The sequence below is a fragment of the Panicum virgatum genome, chromosome 9N, assembly GCF_016808335.1.
Source record: "Panicum virgatum strain AP13 chromosome 9N, P.virgatum_v5, whole genome shotgun sequence".
Classification (NCBI taxonomy): domain Eukaryota; kingdom Viridiplantae; phylum Streptophyta; class Magnoliopsida; order Poales; family Poaceae; genus Panicum; species Panicum virgatum.
Genome location: NC_053153.1, coordinates 42,359,996 through 42,387,662, shown reverse-complemented (window position 1 = coordinate 42,387,662; position 27,667 = coordinate 42,359,996). Strand labels below are relative to the sequence as shown.

The window sequence follows — 27,667 nt, the reverse complement described above, 5'->3', positions numbered from 1 at the left end:
TTTCTTGTTTCTTTTTATCACTTCTCTGGTTACAGGTGGTGTGTTGACAATGCACTCATCAAGGGGGAGATTGAGAATGAGAGTACTCTATCCTGCCTGTGATGAGTGAATTGTCAACCGTGCGGTGTGATCGTGCGCTTGGTCTATGGATTGCAGGTACACGGGCGTCGAGTGTCGACGGAGAGTTGCCGTGGAGGAGCTCGGGCCGGGCGGCAGCTGTGGCGTCCACTCCTGGATCGAGGGCGCAAGCGGCGACGGAAGGCGGGTTTCTTGGTTTGCGCCATAAAACCAAGGAGGCGGACGGCGGTTGAAGACGCCAAGTCGTGGAGGCACGGGCATCGGTCTCGGGACTGACGGAGGCGACGGGCAGTCGACGGCGTCTAGGGCCTCGCTGCGGGCGAGGAGGTGACGGGCGTCGGGCGGCGTCTAGGGCCGTTAGAAGGCCTGAGGCGGGAACGGCGTCTAGGGCCACGGCGTGGAGGCGGGAATCTTCCCGCGCGTGGAGTTTTGGCGGTTTTCTCAAAACCGGCCACCTACCCGGGTTTCGCGGACCCCCAAAAACCGCGAACCGGATCTTCATCCACACGGCGGCATCGCGGAGAAGACTTCGACTCGAAGAAAGAACCTCGACCGTCGGATGAGTCCTTGTATCTTTTTCCGGTTCTGCCCCTACGGGCTTTCTAGTGTTTATTTGAGTCTAGGGGTAATGTAGTCTTTTTGGGTGAGAGTTGTTGGGGTTAAAAACCCCCTCACCCCCTTCCTCTCTCCTGCCTGTTTTTTCTTTCCCCTGGCGCAAGAAGGGAAGGGCGTCCCCGTCCAATCCTGGGTTGTTCTTTCCCCTTCTCTTTTCTCTACTTGTCTAGGGTTAGGGATCTCCCATGGAGGATTGAGTTTTTGTACCGGAATTCGACGGGAATGGAGGCCCCATCCTCCTCTTGCCCTCCGGGCGTTGGATTTTGATTCAATCTTGTCTCGCTGTTGGATTTTGGTTTCCTTGTGTTGCGTTGCTGTGCAGGACCGGCTCTGTGTTTTGGCGCTGATGCTTGGGGGCAAGCGGCAGCAGGCTTGGCAGGCACAGGCGCGCGCTTGGCCTTGACTGTGGTGGTGAGGCAAGTAGCCGCGCCGGCGGCGACTCCGCAACGCGCAGCAGGAAGCGGCAAGCAGTAGCGCTGGCTGCGGTGTTGGGCGGCGGCGCAAGGCAAGCCCTTCACTCCAGCTTCTGCAAGCGCCCTGCACGCGCAGCAAGCCAGCAGGCCAAATCGGCACATGGGCCAAGGCACCAGGCCACCACAGCAGCGACGTGCTCAGGTTCACTAGCCCGAGGAGCAGAGAGCTAGGTGAGTTAGGTAAATTGTTTTTATTTACTTCTTTTCCTGTTTTAGATAAGTTTTTCTTATTTAGTTTTCACCAATCTGTTTAAGCTATTTAATTAGTGTTTAATCTTGATAATCCTTGCTGTTTGGTTAGCTAGTTCTTTTTAGTTTACCTATGCATGCTTAGTTAGGGTGTTTTCTTTTTGATAGTTTTAATTAGCTTTTCTTAGGGCTAAGTTAAAAAAAAACAAAACAAAAACTAGTCTAGTTGTGCGTTTGTTAGATAGTTGTAATTCCAGTCTCTCTAGTTTGTGTTTCATCTATGCACTAATCACTTTTCTCGGGCTCTTGAGTGGCTTTGTTTCGCGAAGTTGTTTCTCTCGGTTTCGTTCGCGAGTTTGTGCAACTGAGTTGTTGTTCGAGTTCATCTCTGTCGTGCTACTGCGTGTGTTCGGATTCGCTTTGTGGGTATTGCTAGTGCCGATAGCCGTCCTGAGCTATGCGGTACTGATATTCACCTGTAAACTTGGGATCATAGGCCGAACTTTCAATTGCGAGAATTTTTGATCGGCTCCTATTCACCCCCCCTCTGGTCGCCTTTTTGGTCCTTCATCTTCCAGAGAGGACCTCTAAGATGCAATATTTTCATGAAAGCAAGGGTACTGTGCGCTCAATGGCCATTTATTAGCAAATTAGGTGTATTTCATGGGTAGGATGTCAGTACTGCTCTCAGTCCCAACTATAAACAGAAGAACAAGCGTTCACGATTATGCCTTGTTTCGTAATCGTAGATATATTGGTGGGTAGAACAAGACTACAACAGGTGTTTGAAAGGGAATAAGAACAATCTAAATCTATGGAGCATAGGTTTGTGGTGTGTATTGACAGGCAAAGGAAGGACGCTAATAGCAGAAATATTACAGTTAAGTGAGTACGTACCTTGGTAGTTTGAATTATTCTGTAGTTGTGCTTTGGTTAGCTGGCAAACGATGTGGAGATCTGTGACAAACTCAAAAGGTTTTGAGAAGGAAGAAGTAATGCTAGTTCAAATCAGAATCGTTGGTTGTTCTGTTCAGGATTGTCTCAGCTTATCGAGATGAAGAAAGGATGAGCTCCATGTGTGGGATATGAGAAGTAAGATTTTGTGGATTGGAAAGCAAAGTTTTCAAGGGGATGGAGAGAAAGAAGGAGAATGTGTACGAACCTGCAGTGATGCTTACCTGAGCTGATGTAGTGGCGTGATGCCTGCTTCGTTTTGGGTGTAGTTCACATGGCACCTTGCAAGGGAAAAGTATGCAAGTCAGCTAGTGATGTGGAGGAGGTATAGTGGCTAGGTAAATAAATTGACAGCGGCTAGTGGCAGTAGGAATTGTACCTACTAACCTTACAGTAGGCCTGACAGCTAGTCAAGAGTCATTCAAGATACAAGGAAATCATGTGGACCGGGTTAGTTTTTTTTCTTGTGAAAAAATAAATTTACAGGCGAGATGCTGATAATTAGAGAAGGGGAGGGGACCTAAAGAATGCAAAGGAGGTTGGAAAAGTGCTAAATTTAGTAGGGGGGGGGGTGAGAAATTAGCAACCCAGTTTGCAAAGGTAGTTTCCATTTTTTCAAAAAAATTATGCGCGTCGCAAAGTACGGTAGATCCTGAAATCAATCAAGTAAAAGAGCGGCAATGTATTTTTTTGATTCTGCAAAACTCTGAAACTAAATGAACTTGACGAACATGATCTGAATATGTGTGTAGTTTAGTCCTCTGCTGCAAAGAGGTAACACATCTTTTTTTTCTTGAGTAGGATACGCATGATGGAAATGCATAAGATTCAAGATGTAATTGTAGAACTTAATATAGGAATAGTAATAAACTACTGGATTTGCTGCTTATAATAGGAAGAGGGTTTTGATAACGAATTCAACGTCAACAATGGTTCTGAAATATAGGTGGGTTTCCTCCTCTGGATATAGTGTTACAATCCTCAGATTGCTTCCCATAGAGGCATAAGAAGATTATTATTCTAAATGAAGCACAACACAACAATTTATGGAAAGTGTTCCTCGTTAGCAGTTTAGGGACTTCAACCAGTGCCAAGTCCTAACATTTATGCTTCCAAGCCATTGGTTCGCAGTCTGAATCTACATAGAAAAGGATTAACAAATTTAGTAAGGTGGATGTATGGTTTCCTAATGTGGATATGGAATTAATTTGGATGATGTTGGAATGCCGATATTAGGAGGTGTTACTGAACTTATCATACATGTAATATGCTTTGTTTGGGTCGAAATCACTATTGCTCTCCCCAGAGTATTCTGGAGCAACATAGCGAATAGGCCTGAGAGACGCTTCATATTCTCTTTCAGCTGAAAAGGATTGCAAAACAACACATAAGGACTGGTTCAGTTACTGGAAAAGTATATAGTGGTCACGTCTGTGCTAATGATACATGCATTGATGAAGTGTAAGAAAGGCTCAGAGTTTAGGAACACAAGATGTAAGAAACAGTAGATTACCTATGTCTAGTAATTTATCTATTTCTTTTACCATGTCTTGGTCCTCATAGTACGCTGGAATGAGATTTCAATTAGAAAGTTTTGGTTGAGTAAGGCTCATTTAATAAGTGATTGATATGTGATAGGGAGAATCAATTACCAGGGTCGTAGTTTCCTTGTGAATTGTAAGGCCGGTGGACTTCACCTCCGTTTGAGACTTTGATGTTCTTCCTGTATTGGAAAGCGATGAGTTATGCATCCGAATGTATAGCTATGGATCATTAAAGTTGTGAATGTTAGTAAAGTAAACAAAAGGAACCGCAGATTTCGGAGGTCACCTTTTTGGTCGCCTTGGTATGTTGCATTGGTTGGAATCCCTAGTATGGGGTTAGATGGCATGGGAGCGTATCTCTGACTGGAGGACTGATTTCTCCTGACATTGGTAGAGAATGCTTGCATTGCGGTATTGGTTTTAGTGGAGGCGTTGTCCGCTTTAAATGTCACGACTTTAAGCTGAAGAAGGTATGTCTGAGTAGTGGTGCCGTTCCTTGATTTGTGTTTGATTTTAAGGTAGTGTCAAGGGGGAATGGAATGAAGGTTCTCGGCAAACCCAAAAACAGTGAAGATACCTGTTTCTGCATCTAATTTTGTTGAACGAGCATCAACAAAATCTAAAATGGATGATGCCAAAGGCCCGGAGATAGAAACATGTGGTGTGGTGTTAGAAATTTAGGCATATTCATGTTAAATTTAATCCATATTAATAGGGAAAATAGCAGCAAATATGTGATGACAGTTTTCGCATTTTCTACGTTACCAGTTAACATCGCAAGAAAACCGGTAAATAGAAATATGATCAGAATTTACCCTGCGGAGAGACCAGCGCCGAAGGCACCAGCGGCTCCATTCGCACCAGTTGCCATGGTACGTTGCTTGAAGTAGTCGTACAAATTCGGTGCAGGACGAGGTTCGCAGTGCAGTCCCTCGTACGAATGCACAACCGATGCAGGAATGCGTGCAGCTGATGCAAGAGGAGCGCGCAGCCGATTGCTGTCGCAGATCAGGCGGGAAAGAGCGAGCAGTCACGCCACGATACGCTCCCCAAAAACCTGATCGCCCGGCACACCCGAGCAGGTGTCGCAGGCACGAGCGTGGTTTCGGAGGCCTGCTCTCCTGATCCTTTATGTGCGCAGAGGTCCGGGACGGGAAGAACTCAGAAGGCAATTCAACAGGGAAGGTTGAGATGCATTCGTACTCATGTATATGGCTGAAAAAGAAGGACTCCTTCTTATAGCCTATGGAAGGTGAAGTGTAGAGGATGAACCTGGACGACATAAGTGTCCATTATTCACTAGTAACCTCTACCTTTAGCATGGGGGTTACTGGTAACCGCAACCATAATGTAACCGTTACTAGTTCAGTCATCAAATACATTCAGACCACCATTTTATTGCACCTAGCAATTTATATAGCCTTTGAATTTATATGATTTAATTGAAAATAATATGGGCATAACCCACATTAATTCCAACATGTGGCACCATAAATGACCAATGTCATGGGGGTATTCCATTGTATTAGATGACACCGGTATTGGTTTGTCCACATGTGCAGTTGTAATGTGAACTTCTCATCGTGTATGTCTTGGAAGAGAATACCTTATCACGAAGGTACGAACTTGGGAATTCTATTATGAAATCAGGGGAGAAAACTGATATGTTCTTAATTTGAATTGTAGACTCATGCAAACTTTGGATAGCGAGGTAAATATCTTCTTTTGTTATATAAAGTGGAGAAGATGATAATGGAGTCGCTACCAGAACATTCTGAAACATATTGCTGTGCCTGGTTGATTCAATGGTTGGTAAGAGTAGGGGCACCTGTAATCCGAGCATACTGACAGAAGGGTAAGGCGATGGGTATAAAACGGGAAAGTTGTCCAAAGTTGGTGCTAATAGGAATAGTGTGGCGGAACCACCAAATTAAACTGGGCCTGGGTGCTCTGATTTTTGTTGCTAGGCAACTCTGACCCAAAATGGCACTTACCGGTAGTTCCTCGAGTGAAGCCTCGATTAAAGCCACGTTTTCCAGGATCGCACAAACAACACTCACACGAAGGTGAGCCCGGAGATTACAACACAGGTCATCTCATACATATCAGAGTTTTGCAGCGGAAACTTAAATTTATTACAACCATGTTCAGAAAGTAGCGAATTTGTAACACCCAAAATGAACAAAGGTCAAATTATGTTTTCTACATTGGAAAGCGTAAAATTGATAGCTAAAATTAATTTTTTATCCATTGCTCGAATGGAAAAACGGACACTGTGGTTGCGTAGAGCTCGTCGAGTACATTCTGTTTGACTATTTACATGAAGCGTTTGGAGTTCGGATAAAAAAATTATAGTTTTTCTAAGTTGCTAGACGGGCGGGCTCGTGCTACAGTACCATCCCCCTCCAAACCCTAAGCTAGCACCCCTCCCTGTGCCGCCACTCCTTGTTGTCGTGCATCCAAAGAACAGAGAGGGAGAGGGAGAGGGAGAGGAAGAGAAGAGAAGAAAAGAGAAGTGAGATTAGGGCACGCCGCTGTCCGTCATCGTCGATCCTCCCCAAAAACTAGTCGGGATTCCGTTCCTCTCCTTGTTTTCCCACAATTTGGATCTTTGCCTCGCTGTTCATGGTGGTTCCCCCATGTGTGCTGCCGCCAAGAAAACGGTGGGGAATCGTTCTTTGGATCGTCGCCATCGCCGTCGCCTTTGATCTTTTCAAGGGGAAACCCTATGTGAGACATGCCCCTGCTGTAAAACTCATTTTCCCTCTGGTTTTAGAGGTTTTTAGTTCATAGGAGTAGCGGTATTAGATGCCTTTTGGACTAGGGTTAAGGGTTTACTCTCGTCGCTGTTCTCAGCACGCTGTCAATCTGCACAGTTTCTGTTCCTAGCAGTTTTTTCGTGTTTTTTTATCTCTAGAAAATATTAGACCTTTATACGAGTTGGAGAAGATTTAGAGATCTTTCCGTGGCAGCAGAGAACACCTCAATCGGATTTAAGATGAGGGAGAAACCAAAGTTGGAATCTGATAGTTTCAGTCTTGTAATTCTGGGCAGCGTCAGTTAACTTGAAGTTTACGAAATCGTAATGGCAGAATTGGACTTTATGTTAGTTAAAAGAGTTGTAGATAATTTCACAAGCTTTCCAGATTGGTAAATTTCATATTCATACGAATTTTGATTCTTCAGTTATGACAGTTTTAGTAGGACTGCTCTGAAGGATCTGTCAGATTGTCACATTAAGGTTCACCTCACATTTACCCATTGTTGATGATTTTTCCTCTACTTTTGGATAACTACAAAGTTGTAGGTTCTGAAATTATCTTTCATGTGGAAAAAGATCAGATTTTTTGTCTATCAAGATTTAAGGATACAAAAAGAATAAGCTGCAGTGCTGCTATTATGTCTAGATTGGAGTGTTTTGTGTGAGGACGTTAGGTTCGGGCATAGGAATGCTTTACTCGAGATTTTTATTATGAAGTGTATTTGTTTTGGTGCTGAGCCATGTTTGTGAACAGGTAGTGCACCTTTAGACTGTGCTTAGGTCATGTTCTTGATCTCCGGTGAAGGCAAGTAAACGTAGCGATATGGTTTACTCGCTTTAACTTTGTTATTTGAATTACCTCCATTAAATTTCAGAAGCTCACACTAGCTGGATAAGATCTGAATTTTTGCCTTATTTATGGATTTATATGTTTATCCACTTGTGGCATGGCTCTTGGAGTTATAATTTTGGAGGTATATGAAGTTCATGCATTGCGATCATACTTTTGCACTCTCATATTGAATATGCATATGAAGAAACCGTAGCCGGATTGGTGCGGTAAGTACCGGTACAGCAACGCACATTGAGATGTAGCAATGTGGTTGCAACCCTCACTTCCTTCCTTGGGATTTGTGGGTAGAAGTGAAGTCATGCATTGCGTTGCACCATTTGCATGTGCATTGAAGTATTGATATGAAGTTTTCATATTGTTGACACAAGATTGGTCAACACACAAGCGCTAGAACGCATAGGATCGCAACGATCGCAACCGGACGAAGCACCCCAGTTACCGGTCAGACTGGTCACGCCAACCGGTCAGACCGATCGGATGCAGAGCAGCTTCGCGAAGACCTAAAACCACGAGCTCGGGAGGGACCCCGTCGGAGTTCGCAGATTTAGGGTTTTCTTGAGGTCGGCAGGCCACTCAAGACGTTCTTGAACGCCGTCGAGACGAGCAAAGAACAACACGAGGTTGGAAAAGCTAGGGTTTGGAGAAAAATAGGAAAATTGTAAATTGATTGATTTGATTGGGTAGAAGGACCTCAATCGGCCGTGGCCTTTATATTTATAGGACGGGGAGGACATACCCCTTCTAAATTGGGTTACAAACGGACTCTACAACTCAGATCTAACCTGATTCGGATTACACAGGACTAGACCGGTCTGACCGGTCAGACTGGTCGGCCTTCGGTAGTGCCAATTTTGGCTTCCAACATATGCCCCCCCTGCTTTTTAGTGAGCTTTGCAAACTAAAAAGCAAGTACCAGAAACTAGCCTAGTTACATAGATTTACACAGAATATACAAGGCTAAAAATAATGCTAAGGGCTATATTCTATACCGGCCGTCTTCGTTCTTCGAGCGTCTTGCCACACACTGGGATAGTATTTCTTCAAGTATCTTCCATTAAGAGCCCTCGGAATACGCTCTCCTTGCATCATCTCTACCATATAAGAATTCCCGAAGATAACTTTGATGATCTTGTACGGTCCTTCCCAACTTGGCGACCACTTGCCGAACTTATTACTCTTCGTCCCAAGAGGCAATATTGTCTTCCAAACCATCTCACCAACCTAAAAAGATTTCACTCTTACCTTCTTATTGTAAGCTCTAGCCACCCGAAGCTTGTCCTTCTCAATTTCCTTCAAAGCTTGGAACCGCTTGTCGCTTCATCAACATTGTCCATCATCAAATCATAGTAATCAACAGCGGAAAGATCATTTTGTTTAGCCAATCTATAAGCGTCCATATTCACCTCAACAGGCAAAATGGCCTCTTGACCATAAACAAGCTCAAAAGGAGTAACTTTAGTAGCACCATGTCTAGATATACGATGAGCCCACAATGTCTCAGATAGAACCTCATGCCACCTCCTGGGATTCTCCTCTATCTTCTTCTTGATGAGCTTTATCAAGATCTTATTACTAGACTCGGCCTGACCATTGTCCTGAGCATAATATGGAGATGAATTAAGTATCTTAATCTGGTATGATTCGGCAAAATCACGTACCTCCTTTGAAATAAAAGATGAACCTTGATCCGTTGTCAAAGTTTGAGGAATACCAAATCTATGAATAATATGCTCTGTAATAAACTCAATTACCTCCCGGTGTGTCATATTCTTCAAAGGGACATGAAACGATGTCCCTTTGAAGAAGGGGATTAACCTGACCAATGAAATCCAACCCCCACCCTCTGAATAGCAATGGCTTGATAATAGGATGTAACAACGCAGCAGGCACTAACTGAACATTACCAAATCGATGACATTCTTCACACCCTTTATAATATCTGAAACAATCCGCCATCATAGTTTGCCAATAGAAACCGGTTCTCCTAAGTAACCACTTCATTTTAGGAGCCGATTGATGTGTACCACAGATGCCTTCATGAACTTCCCCCATAGCAACACGGGCCTGATCAGAATCTAAACACTTGAGGACTACATCTTCGGCGGTTCGACAATAAAGCTCATCGTCAATCAAAACGTATTTAAATGCCAAATGCCAAATATTCCTCTCTACACCATGACCAGCGTCCTTTAAATATGTCACAATAGGCACCCTCCAATCAGCAACCTCGGCCTTCCCTTTGGAATTAGAAGTGGCGGCCGACTCGCTGTTTTCAGCAGTCAGACCGGTCTGGGCGGTCAGACCGGTCGGGGCATCCGGTCTGACCGGTTCGTCTAGAACCAATAACTCGGCTATTGCTCGCATCGGCTTTCACATGTTAAAATATTTTTTAGTAACATCATAGCCAGATGCTTGCTGAGCCAGAGCATTTGCCTTCTTATTACTATCTCTTGGAATATGTCGGATTATAAATTCATCAAAGCAAGAGATAATATCAAGGCATCTATCAAGATATGCATTTAAAGAACTGTTATAGCATTGACATACCTTGGATACTTGCTGCACCACTAGAAGTGAATCACCATAAGCTTCCACATGTTTAACGCCCATTGATTCCAAGAACTCCAAGCCAAATAGAAGTGCTTCATATTCAACTTGGTTATTTGTGCGCTCTTCTTCTAATCGATTTGAGAACTCAAAAATAGTATCATTCGGAGAAATTAGAATGGCACCAATCCCTTGTCCATCATCACAAGCCGATCCATCAAAGAACAACTTCCATGGTGTGTAAGTTACATAGCCGACTTCCAAATCACGCTCATCATTAATCTGATGTTCAACGATGAAATCTGCTACAATTTGGCCTCTAATAGCTCTCAAAGACTCATATGCCAAATCATATTCAACAAGCGCATAAGCCCACTTTTCGATTCTTCCACTCAAAATCGGCTTTTGTAGCATATGCTTAATAACATCGGCTTGACAAGTAACTATATAAGTACTTGATAAAAGATAATGCATCAACTTGGTACAAGCATAATATAATGATAAGCACAATTTCTCAATAAATGTATACCTTGTTTCCGCATCAATAAGTCGTCGGCCAACATATGTAATAACATACTCCTTTCCTTCGGTTTCTTGAGTCAAAAAAGCACCAATAACTTTGTCTTCCGCAGCCACATAAAGCCTAAAATGAATACCTCTCTTAGGCGCCTTGAGAACCGGTGGTGAAGACAAATACTTTTTGATCTTCTCAAAAGCCTTTTGCTGTTCTGCCCCCAAGTAAATTCAGCCTTGTTCTTCAACCGAAGAATAGGAGTAAGAGCATCTATCTTTCGGACAAATAAGATATAAATCTTCTCAAGTAATTCACCTTGCCCAAAATTTTTTGCAAGTTTTTCTTGCAAGCAGGAGCCTCCACTTTCTTCATGGCTTCAATTCTCTTTGGATCGATCTCTATGCCCTTCTCATGAATAATGAAGCCCAAGAATTTCCCAGTCGATACACCAGAAGCACACTTGAGCGGGTTCATCTTCAATCCATACTGACGCATCCTCTTAAGAGCAAGTCTTAAATCAGCCAAATGATGACTCAAGCCGATTGATTTGATCACAATATCATCAACATAAACTTTCAATATAATGCCAATTAAATCATGGAAGATCAAATTCATAGCCCTTTGATAAGTAGCACCAGCATTCTTCAAACCAAAAGTCATGAGAACCCACTCAAATAAACCAACGAAACCAGGACATCTAAAGGCTGTTTTAGACGTATCTTCCTCGGCCATGAATATTTGATTGTAACCCGTATTACCATCAAGAAAACTGATAACACGATGTCCAGAAGCCTCATTGATCAGCTGACATAAAACCTTGGCCAAACTTATCTAAGTCATCCAAGTCTTCAATAGCCTCGCACATATCATTCACCTTGTCCCGATAGTGCTCGATGCGCTGCTGCAGCCAGTCTGCGCTGGACTGGTCTGACCGGTCTGGCGCACCGGTCTGACCGGTCGGCTTTGGCCGGTCTGACCGGTCAGAGGAAGCGGTCTGACCGGTCGGCTCTGTGTCGTTGCCCTGCTGCATCATAGAAGTAAGTGTAGTTGATTCTCCATCGGCTTTAGGACTGCAGAGACAAAACCTTCATTGGTGCAACTGATCAAGTCATAATCGGTCAAGTCCAGACCCGATAAACATTTGATGTTATCATGTGCACCAACGAACTTGGAATCGGTGGTACCAATGAAGGAAGTGGCATCACCATGCACAACCTCAACCTCATCGCCGATCCACTGAATAAGAAACTGGTGTAAGGAAGATGGTACACATTGATTGGCATGAATCCAATCACGTCCAAGTATGAGGTTGAAGTTACCTTGCACCTCAGAGATGAAGAACGCCGTCACAACCGTCTTGCTCCCAACGGTCAACGCCATTGAAGCGACCCCCTTGGCACCATTGGGATCACCTCCTCCGACGCCGCTGACCATCATGTTCGTCTAGATGAGTTCTTCATCCATCACGCCGAGTTTCTTGTAGAGTGAATAGGGCATCAAATTTACAATTGCCCTACTATCCACAAGCATACGAGAAACTGGCTTCCCGTTGATGTGCCCCCTCACGTAGAGAGCCTTCAAGTGATTGTCTGAGTCTTTGGGCTTCTGAAATATAGCTTTGTGGGGCCCAAAGTCTAGATGTGTTGTCTCCTCCTCCGGAATCGCCCAATAGTTGTCAGAAAAGTGCACAACATTGATCTCCATGTTTGTCGTTCCTGAGAAGCCTCGTAATCCACCAACTCTTCATCCTCTGCTGCTGAAGGAGCTGCTGGAACCTCTGATGCACCAGGAGCCGAAGTAGGAACCAATTCTTTGGCCTTCTGCTCAGGCTTAGGGTCGACCGGTTGCTCTGAGCAGTCAGACCGGTCCGAGACACCGGTCAGACCGGTCGGCTGGAGCGGTCCGACCGGTCCTGTAGGCTGTCAGCTGACTTGACCTGCCACACCTTGCCTTGTGGGATCCTTGGTTTGTACTTGTCGAACTTCTCATCCCTCAACTTCTCCGCCTCCTTTTCCTTCTGCTCTTGGCGGCGAAGACGCTGCAACCTCCTATTCTGAGTGTGTGTCAACCTCGGTGGGCACCACCTAGGCTAGAAGTACTTCTCCTTGTCTTGGTCCTTGGGGTTGCTGCTGCTGGCCTCATGATCATTGGCCAACACAAGCTTCTGAGAAACATTGACCGGTTTCTCAACGATCACCGGTCCCTCTTGTGCATCTTGAGCTTTTCCTTTCCCGTCTTCAACTTGCACAACCTTCACAACTGGAATCTTCTCAAAATCAACTCGCATTGGCACTGGTTCGTCCTTCTTCTCTATAACACAATATTCTTGGTGAACCGGACGAACTTGGGCCGGCCTCTGCTGAGACCGGTCTGAATGGTCGGGGTAGACCGGTCTGACCGGTCCGGGGTTCTGCCCCTGACCAGATTGGTGCTGACCCAATCGGTCGTGAACCAGCTGCTTCAACCTATCAAATACAGGTCCTCTGGAGCTTCCCTCCCCCTGGAAGTGTGGTGGATACGGACATCGGATAACATTGCATCCAAAATCCCCTGTTCTCCCATGCGGCAAACTGAGAATCCGACGCCGGTGGAGCCCATGGCATTGTAGCATACATCGGCTGCATCTGCTGAGGAGGGAACAAGGTAACCACATCACCTCTGTGCTTGCTTGATTCTCCCCTAGGAGATGAAGGTGCGCCTTGACGCGGAGGTGACCTCGGTCTCTTTTTTAGGGGCCGATCGTTTCGAACGGCCTTTGAGTACTTGTTCAACAATTGTCCAAAGGTAGGCTTCTGATTTGCGATCTTGCCCTGCACCTTTGGCTGATTAGTCTTCCATGTACCCACTTTCGGACGTTTTGGCTTGAATGTCCAGGGCTGACCACCAGGGTAGTCTGACCAGACACTAGGACCGGTCTGACCGGTCGGAGAAACCGGTTTGACTAGTCTCGGCTGAGCAGCAGACCGGTCGCCTGAAGAAGAACCCTCTTGCCCCCCCCGAGTGTGCGAGGCTTAAGTATGATCCTCAGATTCTTCTTCCCATCAGGAGTCTTCTCCTGAATCACCTCCCTAGCCAGAATCTTGTTATCAACAGTCAACGGCCTTTCATCACCAATGATCACATTCTTGCCCATTGCTCCTTCGGCTTGATCCAGCCGAATTAGTATCTTTGCATTGTTGAGATTAATGGTACGAACTGGGAACAGAGCTTTATCTATCTTCATCTCCAGGAAGGCCAATCGTTCTTCATTTATGGCCGATTGTACCTGTCGGCGAAACACATTACAATCATTAGTTCCATGAGATGAAGAATTATGAAATTTGCAATAAGTGCGCCACTTTAGCTCCTCAAGCGGTGGTATAACATGAGTAATTTTTAAATGCCCAAGTCGTAATAATTCATCAAAAATGCGATCGCACTTGGACACATCGAAAGTAAACTTCATCTCTTGCCGATTCTTTTGAGTCGGCTTAAGAGATGTACAAGTAGATGGTTTGGCCGAGGCGGGCCAAACAAACTCAGCAGCATATACCTCTTTATCCTCATCGTCCGATGAATCGGAATCATATTAAACAACATGAGTGTTTGAATGATGGGACTTGAAGGTATCCTTTTCTTTTTTAAATTTAGTTTCTTAACTCAAAGCTTTAGCCTGAAGCTAATTTATAGAATAAAAACTCGAACCATCAAGCTTCTCTCTATAGCTAAACCCGCAAGAGCCATGGCTCACAAATCTTTTTCAGAAAGTGACAAATTAAAGCATCGGTTCTTAACATCTTTAAACTTTTTAATGTACTCATGGATAGATTCATCTCTACCCTGTCTAACCGATGTCAAATCTGTCAACTTAGTTTCATTATCCCCGATATAAAAGTGATCATGAAACTTTTGCTCTAATTCGTCCCATGAAAGAATCGAGTTAGGAGCTAATGAAGAAAACCAAGAGAAAGCCGTTCCAGTGAAAGATAAAGAAAACATGCGAACACGCAAAGACTTGCTAGAACCGACTTCTCCAAGTTGAGCATTATATTGGCTAGTATGCTCCCAAGTGGATCGGTTATCATCACCGCTAATTTACAAAATTGGGAACACGCCAACCAGTGGGGTAAGGAATTAAATCAAAAGCATCCACGTACGGCCTACGATATAGCCGACTCCTACCCGCAATAAAACCAAGTTTTTCTTTAAACATGTCGGCCAGATCTTCCTTCATCCTAGCAAGATCGGCCTCATAGTTGCCGGTAGATGTTTGGCCGAAACGATGTGTCATAGGATCAGTAGTGGACATCGTTTGTGCGACATACTGCGGATTGGCCCTAAGCCAATCATCCCAAACATCCTTGGGCAATGGTGGAGGAAAAGGGGGTTCATTGTATGACTTTGTCGCATATGGTGGCACAAAATCCGCCAATTCTTGCTCCAGGCTATGATCAGTTGAAGTGGGAAGAGGCGCGATTTGTGGCTGTAACGCAGAACCAAGCACCATGGCACCGGTCTGACCAGTCTGTGTGACCGGTCAGACCGGTCCGCCCGCCGGGGCACCGGTCTGACCGATCGGGGCGACCGATCTGATTGGTTCGGCCCTGGTTGGCCGAACTGAGCCCGGCAGGGGTGTCTGTCCCACGAAGAAATTTGGCGGCATACCATACTGATAATTATCTATTGGTGTGGCCGAAAGACTAGGGTTAGGGGAAAAATTGGAATAATCATTGATAGTTTTCTTCCCCTTGTTTTGCATACACAAGTCCAAAAGTATATCTTGTGTAAGCTTTTGGGACTGTTCGAATCTACTCAAAAAAGCATCGGCCAACTGCTTAATAGAATCGAAGGTAAAACTTACCTCGCTTGGAGTGGAAGAAGATCAAGCAGCAACTGTAGCCGTAGTTGTAGTAGATGGGTTCGGCGGCGGCGGTGCAAATGTTGGCATGTTGAATTTCTCCTTCTCGAACACGCCTTCCCGAGTCTTCCCGAAGCATGCAAGCAATCTCTTCTTGGCATCCTCTTGTTCCATCTAGAACACAGCCTCGAATTGATTGCGCATCTCCTCAGGTATGTCTTCGTACTTGATGCCAACGGGCGTTGCATCAACCTTGGAGGGGTCAACCTTCTCACCGGCCATTGCGCCCGATGAACTCAGATCTATCCCCAGTGGAGTCGCCAAAAAGTATATTGATGCAAGATTGGTCAACACACAAGCGCTAGAATGCGCAGGATCGCAACGATCGCAACCGGACGAAGCACCCAGACGACCGGTCAGACCGGTCGCGCCAACCGGTTAGACCGGTCGGACGCAGAGCAGCTTCGCGAAGACCTAAAACCATGAGCTCGGGAGGGACCCCATCGGAGCTCGCAGATCTAGGGTTGTCTTGAGGTTGTCAGGCCACTCAAGAAATCCTTGAACGCCGTCGAGATGAGCAAAGAAGAGCACGAGGTTAAAAAAGCTAGGGTTTGGAGAAAAATTGGAAAATTGTAAATTGATTGATTCGATTGGGTCGAAGGACCTCAATCAGCCGTGGCCTTTATATTTATAGGCAGGGGAGGATGTACCCCTTCCAAATCGGGCTACAAATGGACTCTACAACTCAGATCTAACCTGATTCGGATTACACAGGACCAGACCGGTCTGACCGGTAGCCTTCGGCAGTGCCAATTTTGGCTGCCAACATATGCCCCCTTGATTTTTAGTGAGCTTTGCAAACTAAAAAGCAAGTACCAGAAACTGCTTAATGGAATCGAAGGTAAAACTTACCTCGCTTGGAGTGGAAGCAAATGAAGCAGTAGCTGTAGCGGTAGTCGCAGTAGATGGGTTCGGCAGTGGCGGCGCGAATGTAGGCATGTTGAACTACTCCTTCTCGAACACGCCTTGCCAAGTCTTCCCGAAGCATGCAAGCAATCTCTTCTTGGCATCCTCCTGTTCCTTCTGGAACACAGCCTCGAATTGCTTGTGCGTCTCCTCAGGTATGTCTTTGTACTTGATGTCAACGGGAGTTGCATCTACCTTGGAGGGGTCAACCTTCTCACCAGCCATTGCACCAGATGAACTCAGATCTATCCCCAGCGGAGTCGCCAAAAAGTATGTTGACGCAAGATTGGTCAAACAGGTCGGACACAGAGCAGCTTCGCGAAGACCTAAAACCACGAGCTCTGGAGGGACCCCATCGGAGCTCGCAGATCTAGGGTTGTCTTGAGGTCGGTAGGCCACTCAAGACGTCCTTGAATGCCGTCGAGATGAGCAAAGAACAGCACGAGGTTGGAAAAGCTAGGGTTTGGAGAAAAATAGAAAAATTATAAATTGATTGATTCGATTGGGTAGAAGGACCTCAATCGGCCGTGGCCTTTATATTTATAGGCCGGGCAGGACGTACCCCTTCCAAATCGGGTTACAAATGGACTCTACAACTCAGATCTAACCTGATTCGGATTACACAGGACCAGACCGGTCGGCCTTCGGCAGTGCCAATTTTGGCTGCCAACACATATATTTCTCTACCCGAAGTTATTCATTGTCTGACTATTAATCTGATGTTTAATCAAATTGTGATTTAAGTAGCTTGGTTAAAGCAGTTTGCTTGCTGAGGTTTTTCCATAAACCTCACACTTTGATTTTCCCTCACAGATGCTTGAGCCTTGACGTTGCATGCTTGGGATGGGAGTAGCAGCACGAGTGCACTCGCTTATCAATATATGTTGAATAAATGTTTTATAATAAAATGTTTGGATTTGGAGACTTTGATTTTGTTTTAAATACTCTCACATGGTTCTGTTTGTGAAATATTTATTTCACTCCAGTGAAATCTTTGTTATTCTATCTGAATGATTTCTATTGCTTCCGCGTACTCTGTTTTATGTTTGTGCTGTTGTGTGGTAATTCCCTAGAGGATTATTCTTTTTTTCTTCTAGGGTGTTACAGTTGGTAATCAGAGCCTAGGTTATAGGTTCTAGGCTTAAGTTGTTATGATAAAATTTGACCAACAATAAAACTTGACACACTTGCACATGTAGGAATGGGAGTTTTTATATAAAAGTGCAGTACCTTTTCTTGCTTTATCTATGGCTTGTGTTATTATTGTATTTTTGTGTTGGTGTTATTTGTGCTGTTATTTTAAATAGTTGTAAAAATCTTTTCTTATATGATCTAAACATTGGAGGCTTTAGTTGTTATCGTGGCCTGTAAGATCCAATAAGTTTTGAACCCTATAGAATAGATTAAGTTTGGCTTTGCAGATGGGTTGAGTGGAGGGCCCCCACAATGCCTCTCTGCTTCGCCAAGTGAGGTTGGCCGAGGGTTAGGTTGACCCAACTATTTATATTCAAAGGAAATGGTTCAATGACAGATGTATTGGCCACCATGCTGTGCATTGTAACTATTTTCTCTTGATATTTCAAATGGGTGGGTCATTGTGTGTCTTGTCCTATAGATTCGAGTGCCGACGTTTCAGCCAAACCTTAGCCTGGTGTAGGTTTCTTTCTACTCTATTCAAGTCCTTCTTAGTGTTGGTTGTCAAGATGAGGTGATAATAGACCCAGGTGGAGTTGTCTGAGGTTGTGAGTGTTTAAGACTAGTGTTGTGCTTGATAGTTTGGTTGCTTAATGTAACTTCAAGTCTCAAAGGCTTTGTAGCCTTGTTTGGCTATATGTGTTTTAGTGGCCTTAATGGCTGCTAATAAGGATCTAAGTGGTTTAGAATTATCCTACCATAGTGGTCGAGATGATCTAATAGCAGAAGTGTATGAAATGTTCTTATAATCACATAGGTTAAATGACACTCTATAATATAGTGCAAGTGACAAATTTGCGAGGATGATGACTTATAGTTGTTCTAGGCAAGTGCCTATAAGGACAATAGTCTCGGAGGTTGTTTTATGGTGATTTTATCATGCTTTATTGGGAACCAGCCATTGATTCACACAATGTTTTAGAAATATGATGTTATGAAGCATAACCCTTATTGGTTGGTGTAGCATGGACTTTCTAGAAGACATCTACCAATGGAATAAAGATGTGATGCTATATTGGTGTGGGTCTACAAACATAGTGGAGAAGATGTTGTGGTGTCACATTGGCAATTCTTCTTGAGACTTAAGTGCTTTGCTTTTCTCTCCTACTTTCTATGATGTACTGACTGGAGCTAAGAAAGTGAAGCTAACTCTTAGCTTGAAGTTTTAGGTTGTAGCAGAGATATGAGTAGTTTTTAGGCCCAGATAATTCGATTGGGGTAGTTGCCGATCTAGGATCTTTAACGAGAAGGTTAAACAAAGTATTCTCAGTAAGTGGATTATTTGAATCAAAGTTTTGATGTGAAGATGATAGACACGCTAATTGAAGTGTTTGGTATGTTTGCTATACCAAAATGGTTTGTTCCCTTGACAATGTGAGATCATGTGGTTGGAGCTGCAAGTGAAGAAAGTGTAATGCTCGAATTGTGTTTTCCTAATGGATCCATATGTGATTCCTTAGTCTTTTCTTTTTCAATGGTTGCGAAGGAGGTCAAGTGTTTTTACCATCATCTACAAGAAGTCCAAAGACAAGTTTGGAGAAGAGTTTTCTCTAAGCTTTGTTCTAATAGTATGCGCTTTGTTTTGAGGCATGTCAACAATAATGTGTTGTCATTATGCAATTTTGCCAGATAGGGAAGACTAACCCTTGTTACCATGGTTAGAAGGCAAAGGATTCATCTGATGAGCTGCCATGTTTGCCTCCTAAATTGGAGCCTCTATTTTGGATTAAGTTGATTCAGGGAACTCAGCCCATCTTTAGGTCTCCATATAGGATGGTAGCCATTGAGCAAAAGGAATTGAAGAAACGGATTGGTGATATTATAGCAAAGGGATTTATTAGACAAGTGTCTTGCTTTCAGCAACTCCTATGATATTTGTGGAGAAGAAGGATAGAACAAAAAGGCTTTGTGTGCATTATAGAAGATTTAATCAGGATGGAATCATTGTTAATCCCAGGAAGCAACTCCTATGATATTTGTGGAGAAGAAGGACATAACAAAAAGGCTTTGTGTGTATTATAGAAGATTTAATCAGGATGGAATCATTGTTAATCCCAGGAATGTTGCTTCCATATTCGAATGGGAGAGACCGACAACTACCATGGATGTTTGAAGTTTTCTTAGTCTTCTGGATACTTTCATCGATTTGCAAAGCCGATGATGAAGCTAACTATGAAGGGCGCTCCATTTGTTTGGGCTGATGATTATGAGGCTAGTTCTTGTACTATAAAGAAGAAGCTGGTGAGTGCTCCTATTTTTAAGTTGCGAGAGAGTGGCAAGCGTTTCATAGTGTACACGGATGCTTCCCGTGTCGGTCTTATTTATATGTTCATAAAGGAAGGTAGGGTGATCTCTTATGCAACCAAGAATTTGAGCATGAGGAGAATTATCCTAACACATGACTTAGAGTTAGCAGCCGTGGTTTTTGCATTGAAAATTTGGAGACATAATCGCTATGGTGAGTCGTGTGATATCTTTACGGATCATTAGAGTCTCAAGTATATTTTCACTCAGAAGGAGTTAAACTTGAGATAGAGGAGGTGGCTTGAGCTGATTAAGGATTATGAATTGACTATCCAGTATCTTCCTAGCAAGGCAAATGTTGTTGTAGATGCGCTTAGTTGGACGGGTGTTCCTAAGACTCGTATGCCTTTAATAGTTGACTTGGATCGTATGGGTATTTTTCTCTGCTATGCTGGTGTAGTCGTGAGGAGACTCAGTTGTTGATTCAGTCACCGTTGCATGAGCAAGTGCGAGTGGCACAATTGCAGGATCGCTTGCTTCAGGCTGTTCGCAAGCGTATTTTGGCGGGGAGACCTTGCGAGTTTAGTATGGAGGAGGATGTCACTATTTTTCTTAGAGGTCGTCTCTGTGTACCACAGAAACCTACAGTTTGGATGGAGATTTTGAGGGAAGCCCATCGCAGTCCTTATATAGTGCACCCTAGTGAGACAAAGATGTATCAGGATTTGAAGCAAAGTTTCTGGTGGAAGCGGATGAGGGTTGATATTGCTAAATATGTGGCTTCTTGTTGTATATGTCAGAAAGTGAAGGCTGAGCATCAAAGACCAGCTGGATTGTTGAAACCATTGGAGATTCTCGTGTGGAAATGGGAGAATATTACCATGGACTTTGTGGTTGGTTTACCTCGTTCCCCTAGGGGTAAGGATGCTATTTGGGTTGTAATTGATAGACTCACGAAGGTTGCCCATTTTATTCCCATGAAGACTACAAATTCTGCTTCGGATTTGGTTGCCTTGTATATCAAGGAAGTGGTAAGGTTGCATGGTGTGCCTAAGTCAATTGTTTTTTATCGTGATTCCAAATTTGTATCTAATTTTTGGAAAATCTTGCATAGTGCTTTGGGCACCGAATTGGATCTCAGCACTGCTTTTCCCCCTCAGACGGATGGTCAGTCAGAGTGTACTATTCAGACATTAGAAGACCTGTTGCGATCTTGTGTCCTCTCTTGGAAGGGTAGTTGGGAAGATCACTTGCCTTTGGCAGAGTTTGCTTATAATAACAGTTATCAGACTAGTATCAAAATGGCTCCATATGAAGCATTGTATGGCAGCAGGTGTATTTCCCCACCTTGTTGGGATGTCGCCGGTGAGAGGCCTTTGGTTGGTCCGGATTGGGTACAATAGACTCATGATAAGGTACGGAAGATATGCCAGAACTTGTTGACCGCTCAGAGACGTCAGAAGAGCTATGCAGATGTCAGACGGAGGGAATAGAGTTCTTAGTTGGTGATGAGGTTCTTCTCAAGGTGTCACCAACAAAAGGTGTTGTTCGTTTTGACACTAGAGGAAAGCTCAGTCCGAGGTACATTGGACCTTACATGATTACCGCTCGAGTTGGAGCCTTGGCTTATCGTTTGCAATTGCCTAAGTCGATGAGTGGTGTGCACCCTGTGTTCCATGTATCAGTGCTGAGGAAATATCTAAAGGATCCAGGGCAAAAGATGGATGCTGAGCCATTGATTATTCAACAGGATTTGACTATGGAGTGTCACCCAGTGTGCATATTGGATTTTTCTAATCGTGTTATGTGGAATAGAACTATCAAGTATGTGAAGGTTTTATGGACTAATCAGTCAGAGCGAGAAGCCACATGGGAATTGGAGGCGCATATGCACGAGAAATACCAGTAACTCTTCAAGTCTGGTAAGTAATTGGTTATTCATATGTGGTTCTTTACCTAATCATGCGTTAGTGATGCTGAATACGGGGACGAATTCCTTTAAGGAGGGGAGAATGTAACACCAAAATGAACAAAGGTCAAATTACATTTTCTACATTGGAAAGCGTAAAGTTGATATCCAAAATTATTTTTTTATCCATTGCTCGAATGGAAAAACGGACACTGTGGTTGTGTAGATCTCGTCGAGTACATTCCGTTTGACTATTTACATGAAGCGTTTGGAGTTCGGATAAAAAAATTATAATTTTTTTGAGTTGCTAGACGGCCGGGCTCGAGCTACAGTGCCGCGCTAAGCTAGCGCCCCTCCCTGTGCCGCCACCCCTTGTTGTCGTGCATCAAAAGAACAGAGAGGGAGAGGGAGAGGGAGAGGAAGAAAAGAGAAGAGAAGTGAGACTAGGGCACGCCACTGTCTGTCGTCGTCGATCCTCCCCAAAAACCGGTCGGGATTCCGTTCCTCTCCTTGTTTTCCCCCAATTTGGATCTTTGCCTCGCTGTTCATGGTGGTTCCCCCATATGTGCTGCAGCTTGGGGGCAATCGAAGGGTTACCGTGACCCTCGCCGCCAATAAAACGGTGGGGAATCGTTCTTTGGATCGTCGCCATCGCCATCGCCTTTGATCTTTTCAAGGGGAAACCCTAGGTGACACATGCCCGTGCTGTAAAACTTGTTTTCCCTCTGGTTTTAGAGGTTTTTAGTTCATAGGAGTAGCAGTATTAGATGCCTTTTGGACTAGGGTTAAGGGTTTACTCTCGTCACTGTTCTCAGCACGCTGTCAATCTGCGCAGTTTTTGTTCCTAGCAGTTTTTTGTGTTTTTTGTATCTCTAAAAAATATTGAACCTTTATATGAGTTGGAGAAGAGTTAAAGATCTTTCCGTGGCTGTAGAGAACACCTCAATCGGATTTAAGATGAGGGAGAAACCAAAGTTCGAATCTGACAGTTTTTCAGTCTCGTAATTCTGGGCAGCGTCTGTTAACTTGAAGTTTACGAAACCTTAATGGCAGAATTGGACTTTCTGTTAGTTAAAAGAGTTGTAGATAATTTCACAAGCCTTCCAGATTGGTAAAGTTCATATTCATACGAATATTTATGCTTCAGTTATGACAGTGTTAGTAGGACTGCTCTGAAGGATCTGTCAAATTATCAGATTAAGGTTCACCTCACATTTACCCAATGTTGATGATTTTTCCTCTACTTCTGGATAACTACAAAGTTGTAGGTTCTGTAATTATCTTTCATGTGAAAAAGATCAGATTTTTTTTCTATCAGGTTTTAAGGATACAAAAAGAATAAGCTGTAGTGCTGTTGTTATGTCTAGATTGGAGTGTTTTGTGTGAGGACGTTGGGTTCGGGCATAGGAATGCTTTACTTGAGGTTTTTATTATGAAGTGTGTTTGTTTTGGTGCTGAGCCATGTTTGTGAACAGGTGGTGCACCTTCAGACCGTGCTTAGGTCATGTTCTTGATCTCCGGTGAAGGCAAGTAAACGCAGCGATGTGGTTTACTCGCTTTAACTTTATTATTTGAACTGCCACCATTAAATTTCAGAAGCTCACACTAGCCAGATAAGATCTGAATTTTTGTCTTATTTATGGATTTATATGTTTATCCACTTGTGGCATTGCTCTTGGAGTTATAATTTTGGAGGTATATGAAGTTCATGTATTGCGATCATACTTTTGCACTCTCATATTGAATATGCATACGAAGAAACTGTAACCGGATTGGCTCGATAAGTACCGGTACAGCAAAACACATTGAGATATAGCAATATGGTTGCAGCCCTCACTTCCTTCCTTGGGATTTGTGGGTAGAAGTGAAGTCATGCATTGCATTGCACCATTTGCATGTGCATTGAAGTATTGATATGAAGTTTTCATATATTTCTCTACTCGAAGTTATTCGTTGTCTGATTATTAATCTGATGTTTAATTAAATTATGATTTAAATAGCTTGGTTAAAGCAGTTTGCTTGCTGAGATTTTTCCATAAGCCTCACACTTTGATTTTCCCTGACAGGTGCTTGAGCCTTGACGTTGCATGCTTGGGATGGGAGTAGCAGCACGAGTGCACCCACTTATCAATATATGTTGAATAAATGTTTTATAATAAAATGTTTGGATTTGGAGACTTTGATGTTGTTTTAAATTCTCTCACATGGTTCTGTTTGTGAAATGTTTGTTTCACTCTAGTGAAATCTTTGTTATTCTATCTGAATGATTTCTATTGCTTCCGCATACTCTGTTTTATGTTTGTGCTGTTGTGTGGTAATTCCTTAGAGGATTATTCTTTTTTTCTTCTGGGGTGTCACAGAAGTACTATAGAGTCATATACTACACAAATTATTCAAGTCTCATTATTACAGCAGAAGAAATAAAATGACAGCTAGCGAAACAAGAGACGCCTCGATAAAGCCCATACGAGAGATCACTCAGTGGGAGGGGTGTCAGCGCCCGCTGAGGGATCATCCCACTCGACAGACCAGCCCGGAGGCAACGTGCAAGGCCAAGTCAAACTCGCAATCATATCTTCGATGTCAGTACCTGAAAGTAGTGTCACGAGCAAGGCTAAGTGTACTAATACTCAGCAAAGCTTACCCGTCATCGGATATACCTTAGTCCGTTAACTAGGCATGCAAGGCTTTTTGGTTAGAGGGGTTTGTTTCGCCAAAAATGCCACTAATAGTAGATACTTATTTTCAGGTTTTAACTTTGTCATATTATAGTTGATTAACCGTTCTAATTTTGCATATGTCTCTAAACAAGTATGGTAGGAAAAACATTAATCATACAACAGTATTATCATCATCGGATTCCACTTGTTACTCTATGTGACAGAAATTGTTAAGCAGTCTCGTGCCATGAGAGGCGGATGATTCCGAATCGAATTTCAACCTGGCCAGAGAACCTAACACACATGCATGGGGATCGACGACGCGCATCGCCCACGCGACTTTTCCCCTTTCTTTCCAGTTCGTGGATCCGGGTCACCCTCCCCGACTATAGAGTCCGACCACTCTGCACTCGTACGTCGCGACAAAAATAAACCCTACTTCTACAAAGAGGATGAATGATCGTTCCACTCGTCGGTCCAATCAGGTACTTAAGCTTACCGATTACCATATTTCTCGGCATGTGGCTAGTACTTTCAAAAGCTTAACGAAATGTGCCACACACCATGACCTTAACCAATTTCAACTACACCGACAGGGTATCACAACTACACAACCCCTCCCGTTGTACTTATATTCCAGTAGTAAGTAAAGTCATTCAACTCCTATAATCTCGCGAGAGGCAGGAAACCACTCGACTTCTACCGTGCCTAGTTAGCGGGGCAACTAGTCGAGAAAAAGATCCGAATAACAAACATGGATACCTAGGAACATGCATCTGTGGTTTCAAGCAACGCCTAGGAACGTAAATGCTCAAATAAAATTATTACAACATATAACAAATAGTTAGGTGTAAATAATGCGGAAAATAATGAAATTATGCACTAGGGCTTGCCTTCTTGGGCACTATTAGCCTGAGGCTCTTCTGGGGTTGGCCCAGGTCTTGATTCAAATTAGCACAATTAAGATTAGCACTCTCTGCAGTAATAGAGTTCGAGGGAACCAGCTCGTTGTCACCATCAGCAAGATTTACCAGAACCAGCAATATATTTACTTATGAATTAAACTATGCATGAGCTTGAATAAAGATTCAAAAAATAGAATGACCAATATAGCATTTCAAACTTTTTCAACAGAATCTAGTCATACTGAATAAGCATGGAATAAAAAATTATAGTCATACAAGAACTATTTTATCCAGAATGAAAATAACAAAACCAGCCATGATAAAGCATGCATGATTTATATCTATAGTTCTACTAGACCACTGGAGTTCAAACTTTACAAGCATGAACATATGACCAAAACAGAGTTCCACAATTAATTTTAGATTTTTCTAAGTACAGAAACTATTTATCATGAAATAAGCCTATATAACAAGCAATAAATACAATATATAGTAAACCGGATCCAAAATTTCTCAAACTTGCACAATAGTAAGGATTTGCAGACATGTATTCACAGAAAAGTTTCACACATAAGTCACCCTCATTTCTACCAGCATAAATATATAAGCAAAGCTAGTAGATCTAGGAATCTTGTGTCTTTGAGCAAGTAAATGATGTCCATTAGGGTTCAAACTTTTACCAGATGCTAGAAACTGTATGACACACATTGTAAAAACCAAACATATCTTATTTAATCTAATCTTTTTCCTAGATTAAAATGTAGGCAGAATATGAAGATGTGCATGTAATAAAACTTGTAGATTTCATTGCAAAGATTCCAGAACAATTGGATTTGAATTTTTTAAATTTTTCTACAAATTTCTACGCATTTTTAAAGTTCACTGGATTAAAACCTAGAGTGTTCATGTGTTTTTGCATTGAGACCCCTAGAAAGATTGAAATCATTTACAGATATGCCCCTGGACTGACGTACCCTCGCGGAATCCGATCCATTCCGGCAAGGTCTGTTGTCGGCGGCGATGGAGAGGTGGGGGAAAAGGGTCACAGTTCTCTAGCGAACCTCTGGGTGGTCGAAGCGTGGCTTGGGGTGGTCGGAGGAGGTGGCTCGATGGCAGAGCAGAGGTGGCGGCGAGGGTTTACCGACTCTAGCGATCTCTGTTGAGCTCGAGCCGACGCGGTTGGGCCTGGAAGCTTCCTTGGAGGTCGAGGAAGACGGGACGGAGCTCAGCCCGGGCAATGTGGGTGCGGAGGTGGGTCGTCGGCGGCGGAGCAGAGCTCGCCGGCAATGACAGAGGGGGTGGAGAAGGCGGGTTCGCGCGCGAGAACCCGTCCTGGGGTCTTTATAGGCTCAGAGCCTTAGCAGGGAAGGCAATGCGGCCTGGGGGAGGTCGACCCGAGGCTGGCGAGACTGGCTGGCGATGTGGCGGCTCTGGGCGCTCGGGCGGGCGGCGTGTCAAGCTCCCAGGTGGCCAGGGATGCGTGTAGGCTAGGGGTACGGCCTGAGGGGCGTGCCCAGTAGCGAGTGCGGGTGCTGCGGCTCCACTTGGCCTCGCACACGCAGTGGACGAGGTCCACCGGCGGCGTACGACGCCGATGAGAGGAGGCGACCGGGAAAACAGAGCATAGGGATCTTTTGGCAATTTCTGATTTTTCCAGGAACCTCTCTGTAATCTAAAATTTTCTTTAACTTAAGGGGTTCAAATGAAAACTTTTCAATACAAAAGTTATGTAACTTTAAGATCTACAACTTTTGTTTCAGGCAGATTTTCATTTGAGCTTCGCAATTTAAACTGTTTCATAATTACCAATTTGCATAAAAGGGCTTCAACTTTTGTTTAACATTTGTTTGAATTTGGCTGAAAGTACTATTAGGCACATGCCATTTAGAGTACTAGAATCCGCCCACAAGCATTTATGTGCATTTGAAACATGATTTGAGTTAAATTTAAAGGTTTTTGCCCTCACATGTGTGGTTCAAAATGTGTGTTTTGAATTTATTTTGACATTTCCTCCTTGTTTTAATTCCTTGTTTTCATCTCTTATGTGCTAATTGATTTTAGCTGTACTGCATTTTATTTTTCAGACACCTATGGTGTCACAACCTACCCCCCTTAAAGAGAATCTCGTCCCGAGATTGAATGAATGAAATAGGGACAGAGAGTAAGGTACCTTGGGTAGAGCTAAGAAAACCCGGATAATGTCGATTGAGATAGTCCTCCGTCTCCCAGGTGGCTTCTTCTTCAATGTGATGAGCCTACTGAATTTTATACATTTTCACCACCTTTCGACGAGTGCCTCTCTCTATTTGATCCAATATTCTGAGTGGATATTCAGCATAAGAGAGATCGGGCTCCACCGAGATTTCCTATTGCTCAATGATCTCGGTGGGAAACTCGGACGCATTTCTTGAGTTGAGATATGTG

At 43.7% G+C, this 27,667-nt stretch overlaps 1 long non-coding RNA gene across 1 annotated transcript; it reads left to right on the top strand.

Moving 5' to 3' along the window:
* Window positions 1–563: 563 nt before the first annotated feature.
* LOC120689692 lies at window positions 564–23,962 on the top strand. Its single transcript, XR_005681388.1, has 2 exons — window positions 564–1,337; window positions 23,745–23,962. It is a non-coding gene; the product is annotated as an uncharacterized LOC120689692 (long non-coding RNA).
* Window positions 23,963–27,667: the final 3,705 nt, after the last annotated feature.